The 23,884-nt window shown below is 47.6% G+C and overlaps 1 long non-coding RNA gene across 1 annotated transcript in view; it reads right to left on the reverse strand.

The window, feature by feature from the left end:
* Positions 1–22,272, reverse strand: part of LOC115462168 — a 52,789-nt gene extending 30,517 nt beyond the window's left edge. Inside the window, exon 1 of the long non-coding RNA XR_003940792.1 lies at positions 22,157–22,272. This is a non-coding gene — a long non-coding RNA (uncharacterized LOC115462168). The remainder of the gene's footprint in view (positions 1–22,156) is intronic.
* Positions 22,273–23,884: the final 1,612 nt, after the last annotated feature.

The following is a 23,884-nucleotide window of genomic DNA, read 5'->3' on the forward strand; positions in this document are numbered from 1 at the left end:
TATAATGAAAAAAAAATCACATTTTTTCTCCTATACTGGTACAGTATTTTCAATGATACTACTTATAGGCGCCATGGCTGGTATAAGGGCTGTGGCTACTGTGGTGAAGGCGGTTAGCTTGGCAGAGTTTAAAAAGGGGTTAGACAGTTTCCTAAAGGACAAGTCCATAAACCGCTACTAAATGGACTTGGGAAAAATCCACAATTTCGGGAATAACATGTATAGAATGTTTGTACGTTTGGGAAGCTCGCCAGGTGCCCTTGGCCTGGATTGGCCGCTGTCGTGGACAGGATGCTGGGCTCGATGGACCCTTGGTCTTTTCCTAGTGTGGCATTACTTAAGTCTAAATCATTAATTAGGCTAGATTACCAGTTGCTGGAGCCTGGAGAAAGTCTTATCTTAGATGTGTGTGAAGTCCAGCAAGGCCCAGGGATTCAGTGAAGGTCCAGAGAGGTGCAGATCAGGAAGCAGCAGAGAGGAAAGAGAGAGAACTGAGAATGTTCCAGGCTTTTTATCATTTCTTGTTGGACCACAGGCTGAAGCCTAGCAGCACTTTGATGTGATTTCTCAGCTAGCAGTAAATTAACTGTGTGTTATTTAATCTGCGAGATTATTTCTTTATTGTAGACCCCTGCCGCAGGCCTTTACGGCCGAAACACGACCGTTCTCTTCTGGTTTTTGAAAATGGAGCATGGTAGCTGGTCACGTATTTAAATTATATCACAAAGAACGTTCTTCCTTTAAAATATTTAATTTCTTTTATTACAATACATATATCACATAAAAACACTTATGCTGTGTAAGTTCCGGAACTTGCCCAGTCACACCCTTCACTTCACCACCCATTCACATAAACCTTGTGTGGGCACATTTCTATATATCCACAATGTGTGTACATGCTCCCCAATTGTTGTTTCCTCAATTTCAAATCTTCCACTTGTGTCTTAGATATCGTCCTTACAGGTTCAAATTATAGTCCTTATAAATCATAAAAATCTTCTAAATCACATCAAGCAGGAGCACAGTGTTCACAACAAAGTCTCTCCAGCACTCTTCTTGGAGTAGTGTTAGTTCAGCAGAGTGAATCAGTGCAGTGTGTCAAGGGCTTCCTGGAATTTACATACTGTTTCCAGACTTTAAGCACCTTCTAACTCTTCACACCTTCTCTCTTTTGTTCCTGGATGTGCATTTCGAACACTCCTTCTTCAGGAGGAACATTTCCCTTAGGAATCATGAGTCCAGCACAGGACCCTCTGTGAGCGTCTCAGCAACTTAAATAACTCGTATTTAAATGACATCAAAAGAGTTCCTGGCTGGCTATCTGCTGAGATATACATCCAGAAGGTATTTGACAGGATTAAAGAGTCATTATCTGGAATAGATGGACCTTATTTTGTCAGATTAGGTGGGTAAATGGGCTTTTCAGTCTCTAGTCATTGTCTGTGAGTTTCATCCCATCTTCTGATTGCTGTCAATAAGCAAGGCGTAGTGCCCACCAGTGCACGGAGCCAAACATAACATGGCGCCATGCCCCGACGGGCATGCGGAAACTAACCCAGCGGGGGTGGGAGGAGAGGGGCCGAGCACAGGGGGGAAGGTTTCCCGCTGGCCCCTGGTATCCCGCTGGGAGGGGAGGGGACGGACAAGGGGGTATAACTCCCGGGCCCAGCCAGGACGCCATAGTTTTTCGGCGTCCGGGCATCGGCTTGCACGTTCCCGCCACTTCGCTCCTCTCTGTCCACTTTTTGAAAGATGTGGCACCACGCACAATCACGGCGAGGCATGGGAATACGAGCAAGAGTTGGCTTTCCCGCTGCTTGCCCGGGCGGAAAAGAGAAAACGGCATCGCAAGAGGGAAAGTCGGGCAGCAAGTGATCATCTGAAGGGCGGAAGAACAAAACACAGCTGTGGTCCGTTCCACACGGCGCAACAGGTCTGTGCGGCCGCACTTCTTAAGGGTGCGGCGGGGTCGTGTGTACAGTACCTTCAGCATGGGATCGGTCGTCGCGCGGTCCCGCCTCCAGGTCGTGTTCAGGAGGGGTAATGTACAAGAAGGGGTTTGCACACCTCAGGGCCACAAGGGATCGATCGAATGGGGCTAGAAAAGGTTTACGCTGCGAGCGGAGAGCGGCAGAGTTAGTGCGGGTAAAACCGCCGTTGAGGGGGGCGCAGGTTCCTGTGATGCGGCGTGCTCCGTGGCGCATAGGAGCAGAATTTGAAATCAGGCAGTATTTCGTTCAGCCGGTGGTGAGCGCAATGGGGTCTGCAGCACGACTGATTTTCCTAAATTTAAAGTGTTCTAAAAAACCGAGTTCATATCTATAGACCACGTGCTCACCTTTGGGAAAACATTTAGCTGTGCCTGATAAAGAGCAGTGCCCGCCAGTAGCCAGCAGATGGCAGCATAATATAGCTATGAGAATTTCACAGAGGGAAAAGTGAATTTCTAATTATGTTTGTCTGTTCAGTCTTTGTCTCTTTCTCTCTCTCTCTTTCTTTCATATGTTAAACTCAGGGCAGAGGGCAGCACTCTCATGGCAGCATATGGTAACAATGCAAAAAAAATTATATATATATATATATACATTTAAGATTGGGGGCCTCACCGGTCATTGCATGAAAGTAATCCAAGTTGAGTAATGATCAATTTTGTTAGTCTCTCCTTCCAGATATGCCATCTCAATGGTCTAAACGACAATGCGTCAGAGGTTGGGACAAGCAGACAGGGGCAAAAGACTACGCCAAAAGGCAGAATGCGGCCAAACGGAAGAAAACATCGGAAGAACCCAGAGCCAGCTCAAGAGAGGGAATGAGGTCGCACGGAGTACAAGAACAACCAGCCACAGACATAGGAGCTCTTATGGCGGAGCTGAGCAAACTGGGCAAGCGGCACGGCATATCATCAGCAACTGAGCAACTTCATTCCTTAGGAAGCTTAGCAACGACTTCAGTACCGCACATACCCAATGCGACTACGGTACCAGTGTTAGAAGCGATCTCGACAACCCACGAGTCTGCACGGGGTACGTCGGCAGACACAGCTACGGCTAATACACCCATACAGCCGGAGCTGGGCTTGCCCCCTGCAGGTACCTGATTCGGGAGCATGGCCGGGGTATGGTGCTGCGCTATACCAACCGCAGCCATCATCGGCAGTGGGGCCAGTCGGCCACCCGACGAGCTTGCCCCCATTCCCGGCGCATGCATTGGCCACGGGCATTCCTGAACCCAGCTACACGTTCCCAAAATTGTCTGTTATGTGAAGAGAGCCCGTACACAAAGACGTCCGAGGCCATGGTGCCACAGTGCCAACCACAATGCAAGCAGGCGCAGGCAAAACAAGAGACGTGAAGGGCAGCTTGGACTGGAGAGATCCCACATCAACAACAGCCCCAGGTATGTCCAGCAGGTTCAAAACAGCGTGCAATGCAAATGTTTATGTACGTGAGGGGGTGATGAGGCTGGGTGAGTAGCAGGGCGCATTACCACTTGCATTGGGACACACGCGCACCCGCTATCCGTTACATCGATCAGGGGGGACAGGGCTCACACACAGGGACGTTAGATGAAAGAGGGAGTCAAATGATGCCCACAGCAGACAACACAAAACATATTGGGGGCGGGACAGAGAAAAAGAAAGGGAAGAGTAAAGGAAAAAGGAGGAGGAGCCGTCGGAGCGGCTCAAGTGCTGCTAGCGGCTCCGATAAGCCACCTTCATCGTCCTCTTCCTCATTGGAGGATGAGGGAGGGGCAGCGGGAAGCGCAAGGGGAAATGGTACCCCGCTGCTACCTGCCCCGCTTCGACTATGGAAGATGGTCCCCAAAGCCACCATGAAAAGCTAAAGAGAATAAAGTTCGTTGATATGTCGCGATTAAGGAGGACACAGTAGGACGATCGAAAGGGACATCTAGATCCCCGGTTAACTGGCTCTCAGCCTTCCTGAGGGAGATCGAGGTACTAGGGCAAACCGACCCAACCCAGTATAGTTCTATGCTAGAGTACGCGTACAGTATTATGCAGGCTTATAGAGATTACGAGGGTTATAGATGGCTAAGAGACAACGAAGAGTACAGGGACAGGAGGGAGAAGGATGCCTCACTTAGCTGGGGTTCAAAAATGTTGACCTTTGGTTGTACACCATGACCAACAGAGGGGCATACAATAACACGCAAGCGCAGCCCTTTCGGCAAGCAGGTTTTGGAGGGCAAGGGAGGATAACGGGTGCACAGGAAGGGATCTGCTGGCGCTTTAATGAAGCATCTTGCAATATACCAAATTACAAATTCAAACACACCTGTACATTGTGTGGAGCCCCCATCCAGCCAGTAAGTGCGGTAAGAAAGCTGCAGGCAAGTAACCCACCCAACCGCTCTAGCGCGAAGAGTCAGAAGGCCCTGTCTCTGGTCAATTTGGATATGACGCGACCGTGGCTGGCACCATACCCTCGTAAAAGGGATGCCCAAATAGTAGATGAAGGTTTTAGTCTTGGTTTCCAAATACCCTACTATGGAACGGGGCATATCAGTGATGTTAAGACCTCCCTATCACTATACCCAGTCGCAAGGAGGTTAAGTTAGGGAGGATAGCAGGCCCCTTCCAAACGAAGCCTTTTGATAGATTCGTAGTGTCCCGTTTAGCAATTATTCCCAGGAAGGAGCCCAGAAAATATAGACTCATTCGCAACATCTCCTACTCAGCGGGAGGATCAGGAATGATTCGTGGTTCAGCCGCTGAGGTGAGCTGGACAGGGAGCACTTATGGCCAAGGCAGTCATTGAGTCAGCGGTCTGGCTCTTGCCTGTGCACCCAGACAATTTCCCACCATTGGGCTTTAAGTTTTGGGGGCATTTCTACTACGATAAGTGCATGCTGATGGGCAAATAAGTTGCAAGATCCGAGACAACATGGTTTCACCAAAGGGAAATCGCGCCAAACGAATCTCATTGAATTCTTTGACTGGGTGACAGGAGAATTAAATCAAGGACGTGCTATGGACGTCATCTACTTAGATTTCAGCAAAGCTTTTGACACGGTTCCCCACAGAAGGCTCTTGAATAAACTAGATGGGCTGAAGATAGGACCCGAAGTGGTGAACTGGATTAGGAACTGGTTAACGGGCAGACGCCAGAGGGTGGTGGTAAATGGAGTTCGCTCGGAGGAGAGAAACGTGAGTAGTGGAGTACCTCAGGGATCGGTGCTGGGGCCGATTCTGTTCAATATATTTGTGAGTGACATTGCTGAAGGGTTAGAAGGTAAAGTTTGCCTTTTTGCAGATGACACCCAGATTTGCAACAGAGTGGACACCCCGGAGGGAGTGGAAAACATGAAAAAAGATCTGCGGAAGATAGAAGAATGGTCTAAAGTTTGGCAATTAAAATTCAATGCGAAGAAATGCAAAGTGATGCACTTAGGGAGTAGAAATCCACGGGAGACGTATGTGTTAGGCGGAGAGAGTCTGATAGGTACGGACGGGGAGAGGGATCTTGGGGTGATAGTATCTGAGGACCTGAAGGCGACGAAACAGAGTGAGAAGGCGGTGGCCGTAGCTAGAAGGTTGCTAGGCTGTATAAAGAGAGGTGTGACCAGCAGAAGAAAAGAGGTTTTAATGCCCCTGTATAAGACGTTGGTGAGGCCCCTATTAGATTGTAAGCTCTTTGAGCAGGGACTGTCTTTCTTCTATGTTTGTGCAGCGCTGCGTATGCCTTGTAGCGCTATAGAAATGCTAAATAGTAGTAGTAGTAGTAGGCCCCACCTGGAGTATTGTGTTCAGTTTTGGAGGCCGTATCTTGCGAAGGATGTTAAAAAAATGGAAGCGGTGCAAAGAAAAGCTACGAGGATGGTATGGGATTTGCGTTACAAGATGTATGAAGAGAGACTTGCTGACCTGAAGATGTATACCCTGGAGGAAAGGAGGAACAGGGGTGATATGATACAGACGTTCAAATATTTGAAAGGTATTAATCCGCAAATGAATCTTTTCTGGAGACGCAAAGGCGGTAGAACGAGAGGACATGAAATGAGATTGAAGGGGGGCAGACTCAGGAAAAATGTCAGGAAGTACTTTTTCATGGAGAGAGTGGTGGATGCTTGGAATGCCCTCCCACGGGAGGTGGTGGAGATGAAAACGGTAACAGAATTCAAACATGTGTGGGATAAACATAAAGGAATCCTGTTCAGAAGGAATGTATCCTTGGGAGCTTAGCCAAGTTTAGGTGGCAGAGCCGGTGGTGGGAGGCGGGGCTAGTGGTTGGGAGGCGGGGATAGTGCAGGGCAGACTTATATGGTCTGTGCCAGAGCCGGTGGTGGGAGGCGGGGCTAGTGGTTGGGAGGCGGGGATAGTGGTTGGGAGGCGGGGCTAATGATGGGCAGACTTCTACGGTCTGTGCCCTGACAATGGCAGATACAAATCAAGGTAAGGTATACACAAAAAGTAGCACATGTGAAATTATCTTGTTGGGCAGACTGGATGGACCGTGCAGGCCTTTTTCTGCCGTCATCTACTCCTGAAAACGTATCTCTTCGACAAAATATATCATAAAGAACAACACACGTAACTCTACTTTCTTCAAGATATCCAGGAATGTTCTCTAATGTCTTTTGCTTTCACACTATCATGTATGTCACCATCATGTACCCAAAACTCGCTGTAAAACCAAGTGTACATTCTTTTCTATTTCCAGTATCCACGATGAATTGTAAGCCACATTGAGCCTGCAAAAAGGTGGGATAATGTGGGATACAAATGTAATAATAATAATAATAATGTCACTATGTTACTATGTCCTGCTCGCCCTTTGAATGGTTCAGCACATTTCTACACGGGACGTCAGTGCAGGCCTCGGGGAGTAAGAACATCATTCGCTACTTGGACGACCTTTATTTGCGGGTCCCGCGAGCATTGAGACTTGCCAGTCCCTGCTCCACCACTTCCAGGCCTTAACGGAGAGATTCGGTATCCCCCTGGCCCAAGAAAAATCATGGGGTCCGAGCACACGATTGGCATTCTTGGGCATCGAGCTGGATTCTGTCGACATGGTGTCGACTCCCCCTAGACAAATTTAAAAAAAAAAATTGTTAAAGCTTATACAGGAGAAGGTGACACTCAAAGAAATGCAATCCCTAGTGGGTCATCTTAACTTTGCTTGTAAGGTAATAATCATGGGAAGAACTTTGTCCAGCTCTATGTCAGGGGTTGGTAGGCCGTCTCATCACATAAGAATGACCGGGGCAATGAAAGATGACCTCAGAGTGTGGGATATGACGCCCCCACGACCAATACCGACTTATGGCTCCAAACGGATGCAGCTGGCTGTGTCGGTTTTGGGGCGATGCTTAGGATCATCACCTTCTTAGAACTGTTCCCGATAGTGGTAGCAATTGCCATATGGAAAGAGAGATTGAGCAACAAAAGGGTAGTCTTTTGGCAGTGCCGTAGCAAGGGTGGCTGACACCCATGGCGGTTCGCCGCTGTGCCCCCCCCCCCCCCCGGAGTGCATTCTTACCAAAGGGGGCAGGCGGGAGGGCCGCTCCGCCCCGAGTACGTCGCTGGGAGCTGCGTCGGCTCCGCTGGTTCCCTGCTCTCTCTGCCCCGGAACAGGAAGTAACCTGTTCTGGGGCAGAGAGAGCAGTGAACCAGTGGAGCCGACACCCCTCCAGCGGCGTGCACCCGGGGCGGACCGCCCCACCGCCCCCCTTCCTACGCCACTGTCTTTTGGTAAGACAACAGGGCAGTGGTCGCTGTGATGAATAGGCAAGTGGCGCACTGTCGGCGAGTGATAGACTTGAAGAGAGAGCTAGGGCTGTTGCGTCTAGGCAACAACATGTTGTTCCGAGCAAAGCACGTAATAAATGATGCTCTTTCTCGTTTCCAAGTGGAAGCTGTTCCGAAACTCCCGCCGCAGGCAGAGATGGAGGGCGAGAGCGTCCCCGAATACTTATGGAATTTCGGAGCGCCGAAGCCTTACGATTGTTGCGACACTCACTTGCACCAGGGACCTGGAGAGTGTATACGGCAGAATTCGCAAAAATCAGCTCCTTCCTGTTGAGGCAGGGGTAGTGTGAGGGCCCGGTACCCAAAACTGATAACAGAATACACGTTATATGCGAAGCAGGCGGGCCGGACACATGCGTCAGTAGCCAGTCATTTAACCGCCTCCTCATTTTACGAAATTAGCAGATTTTCGCTCAGGAAGTTATTGGAAGGATGGGAATGGGAATGAGGGGACAGGCCAGTCAAGAGATTCCCCATTACACACAAATATGGCACACGCTAACGAATGTGTGCAGGTAACAGTACGAGGTCAGATTACTCTGGGCAGCCTTCTCATTAGCAATTTCGGTGCTTTAGGATAGGCAAATTGGTACTCCCCTCCAAGAAGGTGAGGGAGGGATCTGGTCACCTGCACAGCCAGGTTACGCTGGCTGGAAATTCCCTCCGGCTTATAATTCATAGATCTAAGACAAATCAGATGGGGAAAAGGGCAGGTGATCACCTCAACACGGCTGGAGTCGCTACAGACATGCCCTGTAATGAACATAAGGGACTACCTCGCAGGGAGGCCCAATGGGGGCGTGACTGTCTTATTACACCAAAATCCATCCAGAAGCTAGATGGAGGGAAATCGGCAGAGTATAAGGCAGTTATCGGGGAGGGATTGCCTGAAGACCCGGGCCCTCTAACGCTGACGAACGACGGCCCAGGGGCCCGCTAACGATGACAAACAAGATATATGTTACATTGCTGGGGTCATCCAGGGGACAAGGGTGTGTGGATTATCGGACACTCGTTTGTCCAATGGGCCGCTCAATGAGTAGAGGCAAGGCCGTACGGCGCACAATTGGGCTGAACCCCCCAAGGGCGATGGAATGCTCTGAATGGGGGTTGGAGGGATGAGATGGTCCCAGCTTATCCCATTCGTCCTGCACCGAGCAGTAGACTTTGCCCCCCCCCCCTTTTTTTGGCACAAGGGTGATACACCTGGGTGGCACCTGGGAGCTCAGTCCTGCATTGATCTGGTCCGCGCAGCGAGGCGAAATATGTCCTACTAGCGCAGTGGCTTCCCCACACCCTCATGATATGGTCAGACATTATCCCCAGATGGAGTCACAGGCAATGGAGACTTTGGGGCAGGCCTATAAAGAGGATGAACAGGCAGATAGCAACCTTGGTCTTGAGAATGAGTGGCTTGCAGGTGACGCACGCCTGGGCGGAAGAGATGTGCAAAGGGTTCCTGGGAAAGACGGGATGCACCTCTCCACGACTGGCAATGATTTGTGCAATAACGATTTGCAGACTGCTTGAAAAAATGTAACCTGGCACAACTGGTCGCAGCTGATTGGGTGATGGCCCGGGGCAAATCTTACTACCCCGGGCTGGTGGCGGGGTACCCAAGCCTGATGGAGTAAGCTAGGCAGCTGGGATAGCTGCGCTTACGGATGAGCTCCCTTGCTGTGCGGCGGGGAGCTCTGTATATGGTTGTCGGTCTTGCTAATGGCGGCGGACTGGGTGGCTGTTATGCCGGAAAGTTGATTGGCTTGGGTATACCTAGTGCAAATTTTGATGATATGAAATAAAATAAAATAAAACTGCGGCCAAGTTGTGCCATGATAATAAACGCATTGTCTCCTAAATTTACTACTACTACTACTACTTAACATTTCTAGAGCGCTACTAGGGTTACGCAGCGCTGTACAAATTAACGAATAAGGACGGTCCCTGCTCAGAAGAGCTTACAATCTAAAGGATGAAATGTCAAGTTGGGGTAGTCTAGTTTTCCTGAATACAGGTGTTGTGATTAGGTGCCGAAGGTGACATTGAAGAGGTGGGCTTTGAGCAATGATTTGAAGATGGGTAGGGAGGGGGCCCGGCGTATGGGCTCAGGGAGTTTGTTCCAAGCATGGGGTGAGGCGAGGCAGAAAGGGCGAAGCCTAGAGTTGGCGGTGGTGGAGAAGGGTACTGAAAGGAGGGATTTGTCTTGAGAGCGGAGGTTACGGGTAGGGACGTAAGGGGAGATGAGGGTAGAGAGGTAAGGAGGGGCTGCAGATCGAGTGCATTTGTAGGTGAGTAGGAGAAGCTTGAACTGTATTCGGTATCTGATTGGAAGCCAGTGAAGTGACTTGCAGTAAGTATAACAAAAACACAATGTATTTGCTCTAGACACTAACGAAAGAGAGTTGCAAGCTTTTGTTAATTAAGAAACAACGAAACCTCAGCTGACTAAGAAGCCTACAGAGATGGCATTCCTCTATCACCTTCTATCACAGGTTTCATAAGACACTCCGAAAAAAAGCCACATAATTAATATGCCATGTACATGTGTTTCTTTGTAGTGCACTGAGATTCAAACAGGGTGTGCGGTGGGCATCACCACATTTACTCGGCAGGCACGAGGGGTCTCGGCTGCCTATGTTACAGACTTTTGTTCTTTGGAGATGTGGTTATTGCCATTTTAAATATCCACCCGGCTAGCCTTTGTTACATGGGAGGGTGAAGGTCAGCCCAGTTTATCTGATACTGCTCCGTGAAGTCTTTGCAACTACATATATATGTTCCTCATATCATGCTACACAACCACAGGGGAGGAGGAGAAAGGCCTTGTTGACCTGGGTCCCCCACCTTGGGTTCAGGCCCCCTCACAGCTGAACTACTTGCTCAATGGCTGGTGTAGTAGCTGAAGCCCTGCCAGTTGAAGAAATCTGCTGCCTGAGTCACCCCCTTCCTCCTCTCTCAGACTTAGTAAAGGAATTTGAAAAGGGGCGGAATAAACGCGGAAAAAAACGATCTCCTGGGCAAAAGACGAGGAGCCGAGAAAAAAACACCACTCCGCAGCGCGGAGAAAAAAAAAGGGCGGGAAGTCACTCAAGCATGCACGGTGCGTTGTCCTCGTGCGCGCCATGCCGCTTCTGTTTAACTTCCAGTCTCCTGGGCCGTCACGGACGACGACCCCATGCGTGATGATGTCCAGCCTGCTTGTCCTCGGAGAATAAAGGCTGCCGTGACCCCTAGTGATGTCAACAGGGGTGGGACCAGAGATAGTCCATAATGTTGAATCAGGTGCAGATATATCACTTAGGAGAGTCATCTGCCAATGCAGCACACAGAATCTCACCACATGCGACGATAAACTACTCCAATTGTCCAAATCATGCCCACAGCACACCCTGTTTGAATCTCAGTGCACTACAAAGAAACACATGTACATGGCATATTAATTATGTGGCTTTTTTTCGGAGTGTCTTATGAAACCTGTGATAGAAGGTGATAGAGGAATGCCATCTCTGTAGGCTTCCTAGTCAGCTGAGGTTTCGTTGTTTCTTAATTAACAAAAGCTTGCAACTCTCTTTCGTTAGTGTCTAGAGCAAATACATTGTGTTTTTGTTATACTTGCTGATTTTTGCTCCCCATGCAAATGTCACACAGCCTTCTAAAATGTCATTCTATATGTCGCGTTTTATAGAATTCAGCAGGCCTAAGAGAACATGCATGCGTTAGCGGTAATTCCAACTTTGGTAATTTCTAACTTGCAGGTGCTGGAATCTGAACCAAAATCTCCTGCAAAGGAAAGGTTTAATTCTGACCTCTAAATCCCCACACTTCTCAACTAGCTGGTTTTTTAGGTGAGCTACCTGATAATCTCTTTAAATTTTAATTAGCACTGTGAAACCTCTCTCTCTTTCTTTCTGTTCCTGCCAAACTCTGATAGAGAGGAACTGCTATAATTATTGGGAATATTTAGACTTAGTGAAAAGGAAAGTTAGCAATATCAGTTTTAAAAGTTAAATCAAGTGAAAATTCTTGCTCAGACTGGACCATTTGGGTCCATTCAACTAGAGCATTCCCTTGATAACAGCAGCATTTAGCTGACACTTTGGGATTTATAATCCCACCCTCCCACCCCAGGGTTTTCCACTCATTTATAGACAAACCAGTCCTCATTAACTTTACTCAATCATACACAGGCAGTCTTGCAGGCTGTTACTCCAACATAGTACACCTGTTCATACCCATTTCAACCAATCAGGATGACTTTTATTCTCTGCAATAATTGTGATGCTTTAGTTTCAAGGCCAATCATCTGGAGACTTAAAGCTTGTCCTATCTGTCTTCAGCTATCTACTTTAAAACAAGAGCTCTGTAAAGTAATGCAAGAATTAGATGCAATTAAAGCAACTTATAGGACTGTGCAGAATCATAACTTCTCACCACTGCCTCAAAGAATAAAACCACATAAGAACAGATGGTTCACAGTAGGCTCGGGCAGACTTCATCATGTGACACAGAAGCATCCGCCCGCACAAGTGTTGCCACTACAAAATTCTTTTGCTCCACTACAGCACTCTGATGTTCCTGAAAATAAAACTGAAGCGGAAAAAGAAGAAAAAGCAAGGAAGGGGGAACAAAAATATGAGAAGGTACCCAAAGAGAAAACACCCTCACAAATCACTAAAACCATAACACATACTAGGAAATGTACATGGAAAGCGATGACCACAAATGCTCGCAGTCTAAGCAATAAAATTCCTGACCTTCAAGCCCTGATTTTGGAGTCTGACTTGGACATAGTTGCAGTCACAGAGACATGGCTCAATGGTTCCCATGAATGGGATGTAAACATACCAGGCTATAATCTTTTTAGGAAGGATAGAGAGGGACGTAAAGGTGGAGGAGTAGCTCTGTATGTGAGACATGATATCCCAGCGACTGAAATGACAGGGAACTGGGGAAAGGAAGAAGCGATATGGATCACCTTAAAAAGAGAGGATAGAACCTTGGTCCACGTGGGTGTTGTCTATAGACCCCCGACACAATTGGAAGAACTAGATAAAGATCTGATCGCTGATATTCAAAAGTTGGGGAAGAAAAGAGAGGTGCTGTTGTTGGGAGATTTTAATCTGCCGGATGTAGATTGGAAGGTTCCGTCTGCAAAATCGGAAAGAAGTAGAGAGATTGTGGATGCTTTCCAAAGTGCTCTGCTCAGACAAATGGTGAACGAACCCACGAGGGAGGGAGCCACATTGGATCTGGTGCTCACGAATGGGGATAGTGTGTCTAATGTCCGAGTGGCTGCGCACCTGGGAAACAGTGACCATCAAATGGTTTGTTTTGATATAACAGCTCATGTGGACGGCAGCCACTCTAAACTCAAAGTCCTGGATTTCAAGCGAGCTGACTTTAACAAAATGGGAGAATACCTGAGGAAGGAGCTGATGGGCTGGGAGGACATACGAGAAGTGGAAGGACAGTGGTCCAGGCTAAAAGAAGTAATAAACAGGGCCACAGACCTTTATGTAAGGAGAGTAAATAAAAGCAAGAGAAAAAGGAAACCGATATGGTTCTCAAAGCAAGTGGCTGAGAAAATAAAGATTAAAGAGTTAGCGTTCCAAAAATATAGAAAATCTCAAGAGGAGGAACACAGGGAGGAATACCGGATGAAACTGAAAGAAGCCAAGAGAGAGGTACGTCTGGCGAAGGCGCAAGCGGAAGAACAAATGGCTAGAAATGTAAGGAGGGGAGACAAAAACTTCTTCAGGTATATTAGTGAAAGGAGAAAGACTATAAAGGGAATTGTGAGACTAAAAGATACAACAAAACGCTATGTAGAAAATGATGAAGAAAAAGCCAATTTGCTAAATAGATACTTTTGTTATGTTTTCACTGAAGAAAACCCTGGGGAAGGACCGAGAGGGACTAGCAAAAGTACACCTGAGAATGAGGTGGATAGAGCGCCGTTCACGGAAGAGAGTGTGTATCTACAACTTGGAAAGCTAAAGGTGGACAAAGCCATGGGGCCGGACGGGATCCACCCCAGAATACTGAGGGAGCTCAGAGAGGTTCTGGCGGGTCCTCTTAAAGACTTGTTTAATAAATCCTTGGAGACGGGAGAGGTTCCGAGGGATTGGAGAACGGCAGAGGTGGTCCCTCTTCACAAAAGTGGGGATAGGGAAGAAGCTGGAAACTACAGGCCGGTAAGCCTCACTTCGGTTATTGGAAAAGTAATGGAAGCCATGCTGAAGGAAAGGATAGTGAATTTCCTGGAAGCCAATAAGTTGCAAGATCCGAGACAACATGGTTTCACCGAAGGGAAATCGTGCCAAACGAATCTCATTGAATTCTTTGACTGGGTGATGGGAGAATTAAATCAAGGACGTGCTATGGACGTCATCTACTTAGATTTCAGCAAGGCTTTTGACACGGTTCCCCACAGGAGGCTCTTAAATAAACTAGACGGCCTGAAGATAGGACCCGAAGTGGTGAACTGGATTAGGAACTGGTTGACGGACAGACGCCAGAGGGTGGTGGTGAATGGAGTTCGCTCGGAGGAGGGAAAGGTGAGTAGTGGAGTGCCTCAGGGATCGGTGCTGGGGCCGATTCTGTTCAATATATTTGTGAGTGACATTGCCGAGGGGTTACAAGGTAAGGTTTGCCTTTTTGCCGATGACACCAAGATTTCCAACAGAGTGGACACCCCGGAGGGTGTGGAAAACATGAAAAAAGATCTGAAGAAGCTAGAAGAATGGTCTAACGTTTGGCAATTAAAATTCAATGCAAAGAAATGCAAAGTGATGCACTTGGGGAGTAGAAATCCAAGGGAGACATATGTGTTAGGCGGGGAGAGTCTGATAGGCACGGACGGAGAGAGGGATCTTGGGGTGATAGTATCTGAGGACCTGAAGGCGACGAAACAGTGCGACAAGGCGGTGGCAGTAGCTAGAAGATTGCTAGGATGTATAGAGAGAGGAGTGACCAGCAGAAGAAAGGAGGTTTTAATGCCCCTGTATAAGACGTTGGTGAGGCCCCACCTGGAGTATTGTGTTCAGTTTTGGAGGCCGCATCTTGCGAAGGATGTTAAAAAAATGGAAGCGGTGCAAAGAAAAGCTACGAGGATGGTATGGGATTTACGTTCCAAGACGTATGAAGAGAGGCTTGCTGACCTGAACATGTACACCCTGGAGGAAAGGAGAAACAGGGGTGATATGATACAGACGTTCAAATATTTGAAAGGTATTAATCCGCAAACGAATCTTTTCCGGAGATGGGAAGGCGGTAGAACGAGAGGACACGAAATGAGATTGAAGGGGGGCAGACTCAGGAAAGATGTCAGGAAGTATTTCTTCACGGAGAGGGTGGTGGACGCTTGGAATGCCCTCCCGCGGGAGGTGGTGGAGATGAAAACGGTAACGGAGTTCAAACATGCGTGGGATATGCATAGAGGAATCCTGTGCAGAAGGAATGGATCCTCAGAAGCTTAGCTGAAATTGGGTGGCGGAGCAGTTGGGGGGAAGAGGGGGTGGTGGTTGGGAGGCGAGGATAGGGGAGGGCAGACTTATACGGTCTGTACCAGAGCCGGTGATGGGAGGCGGGACTGGTGGTTGGGAGGTGGGAAATACTGCTGGACAGACTTATATGGTCTGTGCCCTGAAAAGGACAGGTACAAATTCAAGGTAAGGTATACACTTATAGGTTTTTCGTTGGGCAGACTGGATGGACCATGCAGGTCTTTTTCTGCCGTCATCTACTATGTTACTATGTTACTATATGTTACTATGTTACTATGTGCTCAATCCTGCAGTAGAAAATACCGAGGGGGCATTCTCGGCATTAATCGGCAGCATGACCACTTTTGGCATGCCCTGTATGGTTACTGCAGGAGGAATGTGTGAGCCCCTTCCGCTAAATCAATGGCTGGTGGTTCCTACTTTGGGCTGTGTCCACCTTACCCACCCTAAGCTCTCACATCTTCACTGCTGCCTCATTAGCTGTACCAACTTTGGGATATTTTGCCACTTTGGGATCCCCTCTCCTCCAAGGATCCCAGCTGGGGTACAGGCAACCAAAGACCCCTTGCCCGTACAAGAGTCTTTATTATCTCAAAACTCTGACCATTGCCCATCAAGTAACAAACCCATATTCTCTCTGCAACTTATTTTTAACAACACACCCCTTGGGTTGGACTTCCTTCCCACCCAGGAACATTACTACTACTACTACTACTATTTAGCATTTCTATAGCGCTACAAAGCATACGCAGCGCTGCACAAACATAGAAGAAAGACAGTCCCTGCTCAAAGAGCTTAAATCTAATAGACAAAAAATAAATAAAGTAAGCAAATCAAATCAATTAATGTGAACGGGAAGGAAGAGAGGAGGGTAGGTGGAGGCGAGTGGTTACAAGTGGTTATGAGTCAAAAGCAATGTTAAAGAGGTGGGTTTTCAGTCTAGATTTAAAGGTGGCCAAGGATGGGGCAAGACGTAGGGGCTCAGGAAGTTTATTCCAGGCGTAGGGTGCAGCGAGACAAAAGGCGCGAGGTCTGGAGTTGGCAGTAGTGGAGAAGGGAACAGATAAGAAGGATTTATCCATGGAGCGGAGTGCACGGGAAGGGGTGTAGGGATGGACGAGTGTGGAGAGATACTGGGGAGCAGCAGAGTGAGTACATTTATAGGTTAGTAGAAGAAGTTTGAACAGGATGCGAAAACGGATAGGGAGCCAGTGAAGGGTCTTGAGGAGAGGGGTAGTATGAGTAAAGCGACCCTGGCGGAAGATGAGACGGGCAGCAGAGTTTTGAACCGACTGGAGAGGGGAGAGGTGACTAAGTGTGAGGCCAGCAAGAAGCAGATTGCAGTAGTCTAAACGAGAGGTGACAAGGGTGTGGATGAGGGTTTTGGTAGAGTAGCTCGGAAAGAAAGGGGCGGATTTTACGGATGTTGTAAAGAAAGAAACGACAGGTCTTGGCAATCTGCTGGATATGAGCAGAGAAGGAGAGAGAAGAGTCAAAGATGACCCCAAACCTGAAAGCTCAAGTTTCATTGTATGAATGTGAACCCATCAGAGCCACTGGGGATTTTTATTTTATTGCATTTGTATCCCACCTTATCCCACCTATTTGCAGGCTCAAAGTGGCTTACATAGTATTGTTAACATAGTTATCCCAGTATATCAAGTATAGTTAGTATTGTGTAGAGATAGGTAGGCCAGCGAGGGGCATGCCGAGCAGCCGCACATAACATGGCGGGTGCTGCCCGGCAGCTCCTGCGTCAGAGCGACCCTTCCTTTCCGGCTTCCCCATCGGCGATTGAGATGATGCGGCAGGAGACCCCCTTGCCGTTGGTTGGGAAGCCGGAAGGGGCAGGGGTACAGGGGAAAGAGTATTGTTAACATAGTTATCCCAGTATATCAAGTATAGTTAGTATTGTGTAAGGGAAGAAAGGAGAAGGAAGGGATTTATTAGGGTAATTATAGAAGGTGGGCTTTTATAACTGAGTGGGTTGGTGAAGTGGATTAGTGGTGCTGTAGGTTCTCATTGTAGGCTTTGTTGAAGAAATATGTCTTCCAGTGGCGTTCCTGGCCTGGATGGCACCCGGGGCGGAGCTGCACCTTCAGGGTACACTCCCATGGATCTTCCTCCACTCCCATCCCACTATCTGTTGGAGTTCCCCAGGGATCTGTCCTTGGACCCCTTCTCTTCTCAATCTACACCTCTTCCCTGGGCTCGCTGATCTCGTGTCATGGTTTTCAGTATCATCTTTATGCTGATGACACCCAGCTATACCTCTCCACACCTGACATCACCGCGGAGACCCAGGCCAAGGTATCGGCCTGTTTATCCGACATTGCGGCATGGATGTCCAACCGCCACCTGAAGCTGAACATGTCCAAGACCAAGCTCCTCGTCTTTCCTCCTAAACCCACTTCTCCTCTTCCTCCACTCTCCATCTCTGTTGATAACACCCTCATCCTCCCCGTCCCATCTGCCCGCAACCTCGGAGTCATCTTCGACTCCTCCCTCTCCTTCTCTGCGCATATCCAACAGACTGCCAAGACCTGTCGCTTCTTCCTCTTCAGCATCAGCAAAATTCGCCCTTTCCTCTCTGAGCACACCACCAGAACTCTCGTCCACGCTCTCATTACCTCTCGCCTTGATTACTGCAACTTACTCCTCACCGGCCTCCCACTCAGCCATCTATCCCCCCTTCAATCAGTTCAGAACGCTGCTGCATGTCTTATATTCCGCCAAAACCGATATACTCATATCACCCCTCTCCTCAAATCACTTCATTGGCTTCCGATCAGATATCGCATACAATTCAAGCTCCTCCTCCTTACCTACAAATGCACTCAGTCTGCAGCTCCTCACTACCTTTCCACCCTCATCTCCCCCTATGTTCCCGCCCGTAACCTCCGCTCACAGGACAAAGCCCTTCTCTCAGTACCCTTCTCCACCACTGCCAACTCCAGGCTCCGCTCATTCTGCCTTGCCTCACCCTATGCCTGGAACAATCTTCCTCAACCCCTACGCCAAGCCCCCTCCCTACCCATCTTCAAATCTCTGCTTAAAACTCACCTCTTCAATGCTGCCTTTGGCGCCTACCCGCTCGAGATATATAGTATGCCCCAATCTATCCACCCTATCAGATTAACTGTTCACTCGTCCTCTAGATTGTTCTCTTGTCTTTTAGATTGTAAGCTCTTTGAGCAGGGACCGTCCTTCTATGTTTAAATTGTACAGCGCTGCGTAACCCTAGTAACGCTTTAGAAATGCTAGTTAGTAGTAGTAGCTGCACGCCGCTGGGGGGGTGCCGCGGCGCGCGCCCGCTCCGAGTTCGCTAAACTTCGCTTCAGCTCCCTCTGCCCCGGAACAGGAAGTAACCTGTTCCGGGGCAGAGGGAGCTGCAGCGAACGAGCGACAAAGTTTGGCGAACTCGGAGCAGGCGCGCGCCGCGACACCCCCCAGTGGCGTGCACCCGCGGCGGACCGCCCCCCCCTTGGTACGCCACTGATGTGTTCAGAGATTTGCGAAAGGTAGTTGTTTCGTCAATTGCTTTCAGTTCTGTGGGTAATGCATTCCCTCTGCTAAATCCACAGTATCCCAGCCAGAATGTAATTACCGTATTTAAACAATGAAAGAGTGTATTTTACCCCCATACAAACTAGCCTCCACACACATTGGCCACTGCTAATGAAAACTAAAACTAAAAGCCACATTCCCTAAGATGGAAAAACTAAAGCAGACAATCTAGTTTGCTGGCTACTTGCACTTTTCACAATCAGTTCATTAACACAGTCTCAGTCTCCTCTTTTAAGGAGCTTTAATCACAATTCAATCTTTCCAGGCACTACCTTCTGTCCTTGTGTAGTATGCTGTACTAATCTCCTCCACAGGTTCCTCCCAAACTACACCAGCTTTGCTTCCCCGATCTTAAACAATTCAGGAAACCTTTCACCTTGCCATCTGGAGTCTGTGCAAGAGCTGAAACCTCCATGTTCTCCTCCCCCATCTCCTCTACTGCCTCCTCCCCACCTAGTTCTCGCAGCTGATCCTCATCTCCCAGTCTTGCTCCTCCCCCTCTATCTCCTGAGAGTCCTGCCTAAGGCCAGGTGGGTTCTGGGGATGGTAGTTCTTACTCCTAGTTAGTATGCTGGTTGGTCTTTTGGCCACTAGGGGGCGAATTCTATGTTTATAAGGTTATCAATAGAAATCAAACAAAATAAAACATGGCAAAGAAAATAAGATGATACCTTTTTTATTGGACATAAATTAAGACATTTCTTGATTAGCTTTCGAAGGTTGCCCTTCTTCCTCAGATCGGAAATAAGCAAATGTGCTAGCTGACAGTGTATATAAGTGAAAACATTCAAGCATTACTATGACAGTAAAATAGATACTATTGGACATTCTACATGGAATGTTGCTACCATTGGAGATTCTACATGGAATGTTGCTACTATTGGAGATTCTACATGGAATGTTGCTACTATTGGAGATTCTACATGGATTGTTACTATTCCACTAGCAACATTCCATGTAGAAGGCTGCGCAGGCTTCTGTTTCTGTGAGTCTGACGTCCTGCACGTACGTGCAGGACGTCAGACTCACAGAAGCAGAAGCCTGCGCGGCCACATTGGTGATCTACAAGGGCCGACTTCTACATGGAATGTTGCTAGTGGAATAGCAACATTCCATGTAGAATCTATAGAAATCAAACAAAATAAAACATGGAAAAGAAAATAAGATGAGACCTTTTTTATTGGACATAACTTAATACATTTCTTGATTAGCTTTCGAAGGCTGCCCTTCTTCCTCAGATCGGAAATAAGCAAATGTGCTAGCTGACAGTGTATATAAGTGAAAACATTCAAGCATTACTATGACAGTAAAATAGATACTATTGGACATTCTACATGGAATGTTGCTACCATTGGAGATTCTACATGGAATGTTGCTACTATTGGAGATTCTACATGGAATGTTGCTACTATTGGAGATTCTACATGGATTGTTACTATTCCACTAGCAACATTCCATGTAGAAGGCTGCGCAGGCTTCTGTTTCTGTGAGTCTGACGTCCTGCACGTACGTGCAGGACGTCAGACTCACAGAAGCAGAAGCCTGCGCGGCCACATTGGTGATCTACAAGGGCCGACTTCTACATGGAATGTTGCTAGTGGAATAGCAACATTCCATGTAGAATCTATAGAAATCAAACAAAATAAAACATGGAAAAGAAAATAAGATGAGACCTTTTTATTGGACATAACTTAATACATTTCTTGATTAGCTTTCGAAGGTTGCCCTTCTTCCTCAGATCGGAAATAAGCAAATGTGCTAGCTGACAGTGTATATAAGTGAAAACATTCAAGCATTACTATGACAGTAAAATAGATACCATTGGAGATTCTACATGGAATGTTGCTACTATTGGAGATTCTACATGGAATGATGCTACTATTGGAGATTCTACATGGAATGTTGCTACTATTGGAGATTCTACATGGATTGTTACTATTCCACTAGCAACATTCCATGTAGAAGGCTGCGCAGGCTTCTGTTTCTGTGAGTCTGACGTCCTGCACGTACGTGCAGGACGTCAGACTCACAGAAGCAGAAGCCTGCGCGGCCACATTGGTGATCTACAAGGGCCGACTTCTACATGGAATGTTGCTAGTGGAATAGCAACATTCCATGTAGAATCTATAGAAATCAAACAAAATAAAACATGGAAAAGAAAATAAGATGAGACCTTTTTTATTGGACATAACTTAATACATTTCTTGATTAGCTTTCGAAGGTTGCCCTTCTTCCTCAGATCGGAAATAAGCAAATGTGCTAGCTGACAGTGTATATAAGTGAAAACAGTCAAGCATTACTATGACAGTCTGACAGGGTGGGAGGATGGGGGTGGGTAGGAAGTATGCATAGGGACATCAAAGCATATCATTGATATTCTAACAGGATGGGTGTGGATAGGTGAGGGGAGGGTGATCAACAGAGACATACAGCTTTATGGTTTATAATGGGCTAGGAACCCCAGATCCTTGTTAAGTCCTTTCTGTTGGGTGTTAAAATATTCAATCATTCTGACTTCAAAGGTCTTACGTTCTTGTATGGTTTTAAAGTTACCTTTGAGGATTCTGACTGTGAAATCACTGGTACAGTGTCCTAGTTCTGTGAAGTGCTGTCCCACCGGGGTGGGGGCCCTACTGGCTGTATTGTTCATGTGATGTCTATGTAAATTGAATCTTGTCTTAAGCAACTGGCCTGTTTCTCCAATATAGCATCCTTCGTTACATTTTTTACACTGAATGATATATACCACATTGGAAGATGAGCAAGTGAAAGATCCCTTTATGTGGAATTTGCTGTTCCTGAAGAGCACACCTTCCTTCTGCCTCTGCCTTCGCCTTCCTTGAAGCGGGAAAACCCCTTACAAACCCTAAAAAAACACTCCTTGGGAGAGGCTGGGTAGGTCCTCAACACTCCCTTCTTTCAGGGGGGACCCACAAAGGAATTCGGCTCTCCATCTGTGGTGGGTATAAGTCTTAAACACACCTCTACAAAGGGGGGGGGGGGGCGGTCAGTATCCAGTTTCTCATAAGTGGATACTGTCTAACAAAAAAATTCAGTTTTAATACAGAGTGAAGGCAGTGCTGGCATTTGAAAAAAAAAATTCTAAAGTTGAGCAGAATTTCTAGTGTGAGGCAGAATGTGGAACACGCAGGGAGTTTTTCAACGTCCTGATACTGGACGGGAAAGCCCTAGCTCTCAGTAAAGAGCTAAAATTATACAGGAAAAAAAGAACATTCCCCACGCGCTTAGTACAGAGCGGAAAGCAACCAAAAAAAAACCACAGATCAGAGTCTAGTATTACATTAAAACTCACTTTTCTGAATCCACTAGAGGCTGGAATTGCTCATGTTATCCGCCCCGGGTGTCAGCCCCCCTAGGAACGCCACTGAATGCTGGGACATCTCTTGTTTGTTTCTAACTTTTTCAGCTACTGGCACTGCAGTAAATCTACTTTCCAATACTCCCTTACACTTTCACATTCAATTATAACATGAGCCTCTGTATTCAAGGTCTTTCCTTCCGGGATGACTGCCAAAGCAAGGTTGTTTGCAGAAAGAGTCCTTTCTGTTCTGTCAACTCTCAGAACATACGCAATTCAAGCCTAATGCTTTGAAATGCTGAACCAGAGAAAGAAAAAATATTAGCTTTCAAAGTCATTCCGAAATGTTTAATTATAGGTTTTCACTATTTTCCTTCCCTACCTCTATCTCCCTCTCTCTTCTCTAAGAACCAACACCACGTACCACCCATACGAAGGACACTAATATGTTAAAAAGCAGCGACCTGGATTGACCACTGTTGGGAGCAGGATACTGGGCTAACAGTAAATGAAGGCAGATAAAGACCTGTACGGTCCATCCAGTCTGCCCAAGATAAACTCCTGGTATGTGATACTTTATATGTATATCCGAGACTTACAAGGGCAGCCTCACAAAACTCCAGCGGAAGTCTCAGCAGCCATTTTTAAAGAGCAATGCGGCAGTGGGAGGGTTAGCATCGGCAGCGGGCAGGAAAGACTGGGAATTTTTCATGCCCCCGAAGAATCCACTGATCCACCAGGGCAGCTGCCTTCAGGTATGTGCTTGGACCCTACAGCTCGCAAAATGTCAGGAAAATTAACAACCGGCTCTTGCACCACTGGATTTGTAGTATGGAGTGTTGCCACGATTTGGGTTTCTGCCAGGTACTTGTGACCTGGCTTGGCCACTGTTTGGAAAACAGGATACTGGGCTAGACGGACCATTGGTCTGACCCAGTACGGCTACTCTTATGTTCTTATGAAAAAGGGAAGTGGAGGGAGGAGTGAGAGATAATAGACCTAGGTTAGACAGGGTGGAGAGAAGTAATAAAAACAGAGAGGTTTAGGTGTCGGGGGGGTGGGGGAGGAGGGAAGAGACAGAGAGATAATGGAACTGAGGGTAAAGGGGTAGAAGGGAGAGAGAGTTGGATCTGGAGCCAGGAGAAAGGAAGCTATTTGGCATTAATCAGTGACATAGCCACAGGGGAGGAGGGAAAAGGAGACCTGGGCCCCCCACCTTGGATTCAGGCCCCCTCACAGCTGAACTACTTGCTCAATGGCTGGTGTAGTAGCTGAAGCCCTGCCAGCTGAAGAAATCTGCTGCCTGAGTCACCCCCTTCCTCCTCTTTCAGACTCAGGAGTAAGAAAGTCAGCAGGGTTCCTCCAGTCGCCAACGTTTGCACTCTCCAAACATGCTCAGTTTGTGTCGACCCCGGAGGCACCCTGAAAACTGAGCATGCACAGGTGCTGGTATCATGGAGAGTAGCACTTTTGTTACCATCAGGGGGAAGTCTTCAGCTGGTGGAGCTTGGAATCCCCACCAGCTACTGCTAAACAAGTGCTACTGCTGGGTGGGCCTGAGCTCTAAGTGGGTGGGCTCCGGCCCACCCAGGCCCACCTGTGGCTACGCCACTGGCCAGGAGGAGTGCTTGCTACGATCGAGGGCTTGAAGATGGCAGTATGGAGACCCATATCCACCCTCTTTAGCAGTCGTAGTCTGGCAACTTGCCTGGGTGACTTTAT

This window comes from Microcaecilia unicolor, chromosome 1 (assembly GCF_901765095.1).
Source record: "Microcaecilia unicolor chromosome 1, aMicUni1.1, whole genome shotgun sequence".
NCBI classification, from domain to species: domain Eukaryota; kingdom Metazoa; phylum Chordata; class Amphibia; order Gymnophiona; family Siphonopidae; genus Microcaecilia; species Microcaecilia unicolor.